Source organism: Balaenoptera musculus, chromosome 9, assembly GCF_009873245.2.
Source record: "Balaenoptera musculus isolate JJ_BM4_2016_0621 chromosome 9, mBalMus1.pri.v3, whole genome shotgun sequence".
NCBI classification, from domain to species: Eukaryota; Metazoa; Chordata; class Mammalia; order Artiodactyla; family Balaenopteridae; genus Balaenoptera; species Balaenoptera musculus.
Genome location: NC_045793.1, coordinates 7,068,592 through 7,078,299, shown reverse-complemented (window position 1 = coordinate 7,078,299; position 9,708 = coordinate 7,068,592). Strand labels below are relative to the sequence as shown.

At 46.5% G+C, this 9,708-nt stretch overlaps 1 non-coding gene across 1 annotated transcript; it reads right to left on the bottom strand.

Moving 5' to 3' along the window:
• Window positions 1-6,154: 6,154 nt before the first annotated feature.
• TRNAC-GCA lies at window positions 6,155-6,226 on the bottom strand. The gene has a single exon. It is a non-coding gene; the product is annotated as a tRNA-Cys (tRNA).
• Window positions 6,227-9,708: the final 3,482 nt, after the last annotated feature.

The window sequence follows — 9,708 nt, the reverse complement described above, 5'->3', positions numbered from 1 at the left end:
GGTTTTTTTGCCTGCAACTCACTCCAATTATTGTATCAGCCTAAGCACATTGTCACAGAAATAGAAACTGGCAGGACAAGCATTGTCTGGTGTTGGGGAGCTCACGTCACTGAAGGAAGGTTGGAGATGAGGGCTCATGAAGCAGGGATGGTCCAAGGGAACCCAGCCAGTCTGTTGGGCAAGTCACACTGGTTAGGGCGCTGCTGGGTGATGCCTGACCTCTGCCAACCCTGGGATTTGTGTCACTCAGTCTACAAGTAAATATAATGTGAGTCAGAAGTGCCAGGGGGACAGAGGGAGAAAATAGACTTTAACTTTGGCGTCTGCAGCTGTAAGCAGAGCCATTTCTTCCACCAGGGCTCACACAATCAAGAATCCTCAAAACATGGGAAAAGGGTTGAAAGTTTGGGGTAAAAAGAAAAAGAAAGCAATGCATCTGAATTGAAATGAGGGACCTCTGAATCATCAATCAAATGCTTTACTCAGAAACAACCAGTGGTGTCTATAAGCTTGTTTCAATTCTCAACATCAATGCAGGGAGCTGAGTTACTACTTATGGGCTGTCACCACACCTGGCAGTATTGTGCCACTACAACCTGTTACCACTCTACCATGCCCGTGCTGTCCTCACCTTTCCCACATTCTCCCACCTCTGCACACCTGGCTATGGTCTATGCCTACAGCCCTGCATCCTACCTTCCCTCAGTCCTGGGCTGAAGGTACTAGCTTGAAAATCATTGATGTTTGCCACCAGATGTTGTTTAGAATTATACAGTGTTGTAAGTTCCAAAATAATTTTCCAGCCACTTAGAATCACTGGATTTTAGGATCAAGGTTAGCAGGGGAGTGTGCTTCCCCAAAACAAAGTTCACATGCCCCTCATCAGTTCTGCTAAGTCAGAATTTCTGGGGCTAATCTATATTTTTTAAATTTTTAAAAATTTTATCTTTTTATTGAAGCATAATTGATGTACAACATTGGATAAGTTACAGGTGTACAATGTAGTGATTCACAATTTTTAAAGGTTATATTCCATTTATAGTTATTATAAAATATTGGCTATATTCCTTGTGTTGTACAATATATCCTTGTAGCTTACCTTATAACCTAATAGTTTGTACCTCTTAATCCCCTACTCCTATATTGCCCCTTCCCCCTGCTAATCTCTATTTTTAATAAGGTTCCCTAAGTAATTCCGGTGCAGTCAAGCTGGGTAACTTCTCATTCAGTGTGTCCTCCATGACGTAAACTTTAAAGAAGAGGAACTCATTAAGAACTGAAATACACGCAGATCATTAAAGCCAGAACCATGATCTGTGCCAGAGAATGCAAGCGACCTGAGAAAGCTGACAATGACCACAGAAGAGTGGTGACGACGGTGACTCACAGTAAGAAAAATGTTAAATAGGAAGGGTCATTTATCTGTATCTGGCAATAAAAGAAGCCACCCACAGGGCACACCCAGTTTTGAACCCAGGACCTCTATACTCTGCAGTCAAACTCTCTCTCCCTGTGCTATAGCCCCATGCCTGACTGAAGGTCCTCCTTGGCTTATTTCACCTGTGTGCAGTGTGCTGTATAACCTGTTCACTCCCAGTCAGCCTGTGGAAACTGGCAGACCCACCACAAACTGACTAGAGACTGACTTCTGGCCGCGAGTTCATCTTTCCATTCCTCGGAGACCCCTCACTTGGCTAATAGGCACTTTTCTACCCTGTGGCCACAAACTGAATTCCTTCAAAAACTGAAGTCTCATCCTCTCCCCTCACTCAGATCCTGGTGAGCAGTGCAGGGGGGGGAGGGGAAAAGACTGTAAGAATCATAGCTGTATTAGTCAGGTATTCCCACAGTAATGCTTCAGAACAAATCATCCCAAGATTCTGATTCGTGCAACAATAAGCATTTATTTTCATGTTCATAGGGCAGCAGCATGGATACCGAACAGTGGATCTAGGCTGGGCTTTACCTGGTGGCCCTGCTTCAAGCTGTGGGTCCGTCTGTGCTTCGTTTCTGTCTGTTCATTCTGGAGTCCCAGTTGGAGGAGTAGCAGCTAGCAGGGGAAGTTTTTTTTCAGGGCAATGGCAGAAACGCAAAAAGGCAAGCCCAACGATGCAAGCAGGTTGCAAGCCTCTGCTTGTATCACGTGAGCTAACATCCCATCAGTCAAAGCCAGTCACAGGACCAAGCCGTAAATCAAAGGCAGGGAAATATATCCCACTTATAACGGGAGGATCTGAAAAGTCTTGTGGCAAAGGGCACAGATAGAATAAGTGAAGAACTGGGGCTAACTGTTTAATCTACCATGGTCTGCCCTCTCGGTCATAATTATTTACATCTCTCCCACGTGCAAAATATACTCAGCTTTATCCCAAGTCCCCAGAGCCTCAGGAAATCAGACAAAGTCCAGGATCTACATAAGATCCAGGTGAGATCTACATAAGATCTCTTGATCTGGAAACATATGAACTTAAAAGATAAGTTATCCACCCCTCACATATGCCAAATGCAGTGACAGTACAGGAACAGACTTATCGCAATAAACATTTACAGTCAAAGACTGAACAAAATAGGAAGCACACAAAGTCACAGAAACTGGGTATGCAAAAGAAACGGCCAGGCTCCCTTCTGCATTTGGGTATAGCCAGAGCCTCCGCCTAGATACCGCTTTCAGGATTCGCCAGTCTTATTCACAACAATGTTGCATAACAAGCCACCCCCGACCAGTAACACACAATGATAAGCACTTATTGTCACGCCCATGGGTTTGCAGGTTGAATTTGAATCAGCTGGTCTAGGCTGGGCTTGGCCGGGTGGGTGGGCTTCAAGCTGTGGGTCTAGCTGGCCTTGGCTCCTCTCAGCGAATTGGGCTCAGGGCTGGGCCTTGTGTGTTCATGTTGGGGCCCAGGCCGAAGGAGAGAACCTTACAGGGCAAGCGCATCTCAGGGTAAGGGTGGAAGTCCCAGAGGGCAAACCCAACCTTGCAAGTAGATCTCAAGGCCCTGCTTGTATCATACCTACCAACATCCTGTTGGCCAAAACACATCACGTGGCGTGCCAGTTATCAATTTATTGACTGGCAGCTCCAAATTCACCCTTCTGTACCTGCTGTGGGATAACGGACTGGATTCTTTAAGCATTTCTCCTTTAAGCGAGCACAATGTCAACAGTTGTCAGTAGAGGGCGCAGGAGGGACACTGCAGGAGAAAGGGGTCTTCTCTCTCTGGCTCCTGCTGCAGGTTGGGCGGTGGTGCAGGTGTGTAAGGACACCTGGTGTGCTCTGCCCCAGGCACACGCCCAGAGAACGAAATCCCTTGGTGACCTCGCTGGGCTGGTGACCACCTCCATACCCCACCCCCAACCCCACTCCCAGGCCCCCGACTCCCTCTGTGTACCTGCCTGCCAGCCTCGGCTTGCCTCTGCGCAGAGGTCTGGTTCCTACATCCTCCAGGCGCAGACACTGCACGCTCCAGGACTCACACTTCCACGTGGCTTCCCTGTGTCCCCAGAGGCTGCTTCCTGCTTGCCTGGCAACCACGAACGAGTCTGGCTGGGGCAACCTGGTGAGTGGGCCGCGACCCCACCTTCCTCCATGAGGTCTGGATCCTAGCTTTGGGGAGGGGTTCCCCTTCCAAATTTGCCCTTGCTTGGACCCCTCACCTCAAGGGTACCTTTAGAGTTTTCTTTGCACCTTAAGAGTTATCCTATTTTCATAGCACAATGATTCTTTATAATAAACTTCCCTTGTTTAAATTACTGTGTAGTTTCTGTCTCCTGACTGACCTAGACTGAGATATTCTGCCGAGCACAGAGCAAAGGGATGCAGAGCCCACCGGCTTCTGGAGGAGAAACAGAAAAGTCACAAATCAGAAGGCACAGAAACAGAGAGAGGTGAATTACAGCCCATAGGTCAACCTACCACACTTCACTGTGACAGAGCAGAGAAGACATCTGAAAAAACAACACAGTCTGGGGAAAAGTGGTGGCGAGGGCCACGGAAGACATGTTTTTAAGTAGGATGTGGTAGCAGCGAAGCCATTTACCTGTATTTGACAATAAAGCAAGGCACTAGAAAGCACCCAGATTTGAACCGCTGACCTCTTGGTTTGGAGGCAAAGGTTCTAACCCTGAGCCATACCACATTCCTTTGCAATGGCTCCTCCTTACCTTATTTCTCGTGTTACCACACCCAAGCATTCCATAGTTACCGTAAATTTGATTCATTCCACGTCCACCTCTGAAACGGACACACTCACCACAAACTGACTGGAGACCATTCTTGGGCCACGAGTTCACCTTTCCAGCCCCCAGAGGCCCCTCCTTGTCTAATAAGAGCATTTCCACTCTAGCTGCAAGCAGAACTGCAGGTCGCGAGTAGGGAGGCAACAGCCTTGAGAACTAGGGCTTCTAGGGCTGGGACCCCCGCCCCCCCATCCTTCCTTCCTTCCCTCCTCCCCCCCGCTCCCCTGCTCTGCGCCATCCTCCCCAGCCCCAGCCTCCTTCTTTCACTGACCCCTCCATCGCGCACTCTGCTCTCCTCCGCTCTCCCGGGTCTGGTCCCCGCCTGAGGCGGTGTCCTAGGGGCTGCGCTGAACCCAGGGGAGATAGCGCCCCAGAGGCGGCAGCCCTGAATCCTTCGGGTAGCGCCACCCGGGAAGCTGAGATGAGGCATAAAGGCTATTATTTGGGGGCCCACAATCCTGGGACCAAGGGGCCCTGGTGTGTGGCCAGAGACCTCTCTTTCCCTCTGCCCCAGGGCGGGAGGGCTCAAGCCCTGCGTGTGCCTCTTCCCTCCGCAGACCTCCAGTCACCCAGGTCCACATAGTGGAATATTACTCAGCAATAAAAAGAAATGAGCTATCAGTCCACGAAAAGATGTGGAGGAACATTACATGCATACTACTAAGTGAAAGAGGCCAGTCTGAAAGGGCTACATATTGTATACTTCCGGCTATATGACATTCTGGAAAAGGCAAAACTGTGAAGACAGCAAACGGATCAGTGGTTGCCAGGGATTTGTTGGGGAGGGAGAGAAGGATGAATAAGTATAGCAGGGGGAATTTTTAGGGCAGTGAAACTATTCTGAGTGATATTGCAATTGTGCGTACATGATGTTATGCATTTGCCAAAACCCCACAAAACTCTACAAAACTGTACAACACAAAGCATGAACCTTAATGTAAACCATGGACTTCGGTTAATAATAACGTATCAATATTCAGTCACCATTTTTATCAAATGTCACACTAATGTAAAATGTTAATGACGGGGCAACTGGGAGGGGCAGCTGAGGTGAGGGGTAGAGGGGAACTCTCTATACTTTCTGCTCAATTTTTCTGTCAACCTGAAACTGCTCTAAAAAACAATGTCTATTAATTTTTTTTAAAGGGATAGCAGGTAGGGCTACCTGGATTGTGAATCAGAGGCCCCACGATCCATGTTTAAATGATCTACCTACGAGCTGTTATTATCTAAGAAGCATCTTTCCACCCATAATGCTACCTGGATCTGTAACTCAGCCAGCCACCTGGGGATTCGTGGCCTTCCACGAAGCCGGGGGTCTGCCCCATGGCAGATGAACGCCTTTCCCACCAGGTCTCCTTCCCACCCTCTCCCTCCTTGCCCACCTGGCAGCTTCTCAGGCCCCTGCAAAGGGCACCGGCTTTGATAATCATACACGATTAGGCAAAATGCCCTTTAGAATCATCCAGTATCGTCTTCCCCCAAACGTGTCTGTCCGATTGGCTAGTGCTTGCAGGGGAGGAAGAGTAGAGTATGTGTTGTTTTTAAAATAAAGGTATCCAGATCCCTCCTCAGAGTCTCTGGGGCACAGCTGCTAATTCAGTCGGCTCCCTGGACCTTCCTGCCTATTAACTCACTTGAAAAGAGAAATAGTAAATGGGAGAACTGACCTAGCACACACGTTTCTCCTCGGGTCAAGACAAAACCTCTAATTCTGGATGAGGGACACTTCCACCCATTTCCTGAGTCAGAAGATGACCTTTCCTACATTTTCTCCCCTCTCCTGTCCTGTCTGCTAAGCCCCTCTAGAGGAAAGTAGCCAAATTTAGAGAGCTACCTAACAAGGGGCGGGTGTCGGTACTGAGGAGGTCTACAGTGACCACCTGTGTGGATTTAGGATGGAAAGAAAACTGACAGGGGGCACCCGGATTTGAACCGGGGACCTCTTGATCTGCAGTCAAATGCTCTACCCCTGAGCTATACCCCCAACACAGATTCCAGGTTCTTAACTTGCATCATTTCAGTATGTCTCAATACCCAGGTATGCTGTACACTGCAATTATCAGCCGTTCTCAGCGAGCTGGTGAGAACCTGCGGAACTGCATCCCTCAGTGACGCTCTCTGGTCACCAAACTTCCCTTCATTTCCCACAAAAGTGCTTACTTCTTGTTGGATGATTCCTCTACAGACTGAATGTCAGCTGTTTGTTTGTTTTCTTTTTTCTTCTGTGTGAAACTAATTATCCCTCATCCATCTGCTTTTTGTCCTGTGGATTTATACATTTTTATTGCTTTATTATAATTAGGAAAATGTTATTTCTAAAAATTGTATAAGTGAAAATATAGACATAAATAAAGTAAAATTAAATAGCTCTGACAGATATGTATTGGGTTGGCCAAAACGTTCGTTCAGGTTTTTCCGTAAGATGTTACAAACGAACGTTTTGGGCAACCCAATACTTTAGCAGGGAAAAAACACATTTTTTCCCCCAAGGAAGTAAAAAACTCAAACCATATCTCCAATCTCCGCAACCTCAAATGTACTGTTTGCACTGTTAAATGTATAGGTTTTTTAAAAAAAATTTTTATTGGAGTAGACTTGATTTACAATGTGTTAGTTTCAGGTGTACAGCTGTACAGGGTTTTAAAAAACATAAATATTCTGAATTAAACCGAGGATATTCATAATTACTAAGGATTGTTCAAAATGTATATTTTCTCATTGTTTCTAAATTATGTACTTTCTTCCCTTACTATTTGTGTTACTTAAAAAATATGTTGTAGCTAAGAATTATAATCCAAAGTATTAAGCACTGATAAACATATCCTTTTATACACATGAACCATGTATTTCAAAATTTTTTAAAAATTTGATGCTTTGGTGAGAAGCGCAATTGAATAATAAAGTTGTCTTTACTGACATTTTATAACATTATAAAATAAATATTTTTTTTGGTATGAAGAAAAATAACTTCCAATCTAGAATGCTGAACCCGGGTAAACTAACATTCAAGCAAGAGGACAAAATAAAGACATTTCAGATGTGCAAAACCAAGAGCATTTATTGGAGCAGAACCTCACTCAATTAAGAAGGAGAAAGAAGGGAGATGAACCCGGGGAGAAACAAGAGAATGCAAAGTTGAAGGATGACTCCCCTTGTGGCACCTTCTCTCCTGAGCTAGGGTCTGCTACTTGATATCTTCATTTAGAGATCCTGTAGGCTTCTCAAACCAAACACGGGCGAGAGGGAATTGTTAGTTCTCACCCTTAACCTGCTCCCCGCCCCTCAACTGTGTTGCCCAACTTAGTAAAGGCACGATTCTCCCAGCGACTCTGCCGGACACCTGCCAGACACTGTCAATTCATCCCTTCTGCATCCAAAGCCCACGGCAAGTCATGCCGGCTCTTCGGTAGGATGTATCAACATCTGAGCCCATCTGGCCGCACACCATCAGGACTTGTGGTCAAGGCCCTACTGTCTGTCCCCCACCAAACCCACTGTCACACTCTCTTGACAGGTCTCCTTTCTCCCCGTCCATCTACTTCCACTGGGCACCAACGTGATCTTTTCAAACGTGAGTCCGATTCTGTGTCACGCTTGGTTCAGCAGCTCCCTGCTCTGCTCGGAATGAAATCCCAAGTCCATCCTCCTTGGAATCCACAGGAGCTGGCCCTGGCTGCTTCTCCCCCCAACCCCTTCCTTTCTTGTTCCCAGCACTTGCCCCCAGCCATACTGGTCTTTGCTGTTCCGCCAAAGCATCAAAAATGCTCCAGTTTGGAGCCTGGCACCTTTCCCTGGACACAGGCCGGGGCCCCTTCCCATCACTCACGGCTCCGTCCAGAGTCCGCTCAGCAGCAAGGCCTCCTCTGGCCGCTTTGTTTAAATTGCACCCCATCATTTTTCAGCCCTTTGCTCTGTTTTTGTTTTTCTCACGGTCCCTATTATGACCTGCATTACAGCAATATAGATTTTTGTTAATTATCTGTCACCCTCACCGTGATGGAAGCTCCAGGAAGGCGGACCCTTCATCTGTTTTCTTCTGTGTGTCTGGCGCTTAGTGAGCTGTCAAAACTATTTGTTGTATAAATGGATGAATAAACGTTAAACAAAGAAACGGATCAACATGCAGACAAAGAAGTTCACCCTCACCTATAGGGTGGGCAGCGTGCAATCCACGGAGGGGCTGAACAGAACACAAAGGTGGAGGAAGGGAGAATCTGCTCTCTGCTTGAGCTGGGACATCACTTTCTCCTGCCTTCAGACCTCAGTGCTCCTGATTCTCCGGCCTTTGGACTCAGACCAGACCTTACACTATTGGCTATCCTGGTTCTCAGGCCTCCAAGCTTGGATGGAACTACACAACCTGCTTTCCTGGACCTCCAGCTTGCAGAAGACAGATGGCGAAACCTCTCAGACTCCATAATCCCTGAGCCAATTCCTCATAATACATCACTTTCTATTTCTATATAGAACTATATGCATCCTAGTGGTTCTGTTTCTATGGAGAACCCTGACTAATACGGTGACCCTATGTCCTAATTTGCTTGGGACAGTCCCAGTTGATGCTTGTGGTCCCAGCATCAACATGAACAGCATCCCTTTTCTCTCGCAAAGGTTTCCTGGTTGGATGATAAATAGATGATTCTCCAACACATGATGAAAGTGGAATTACAAACTAGCGGGGAAAGTGCCAAATTGTTCAACAAATGGCACTGAAATAACTGGTTTTCCATATTAAAAACAACAACAACTACTGCTACTGAAAAACCCTCACCACACAGAAAGGTAGATTCCAGATGAATTAAAGACCTAAATGTGAAAAAAAAGTTTTTTTAATTATTTGAATTAAAAATAGGAGACTTTCAGGAACAGTTCGTGGAACTTTCTGAGATGCTGTTCCCGGGTTATACTCCTCAAATTTGCCTCAAATAAAATTTTCCACTTCTTCCATTAAAAAAGAAAAAAAAAAATAGGAGACTATCTTTATACTCTCAGGGAAGGGAAGGATTTCTTAACACAAAAGACACATACTGTTTCTTTAAATTTATTTATTTATTTATTTTTGGCTGTGTTGGGTCTTCGTTTCTGTGCGAGGGCTTTCTCTAGTTGCGGCGAGCGGGGGCCACTCTTCATCGCGGTGCGCGGGCCTCTCACTGTCGCGGCCTCTCCCGTTGCGGAGCACAGGCTCCAGACGCGCAGGCTCAGTAGCTGTGGCACACGGGCCTAGCCGCTCCGCGGCATGTGGGATCTTCCCGGACCGGGGCACGAACCCGTGTGTCCTGCATTGGCAGGCGGATTCCTAACCACTGCGCCACCAGGGAAGCCCCATACTGTTTCTTAAAAAAAGATAGATTGATTTGTTTTCATCAAAAGAAAAAGTAAAATGTAATATTTTAAGATGAGTAACAGTTATTTCTCCATGGAGAGAGGCATGATACCATTTGCAGTCTTTCACCAAATTATCTTTAT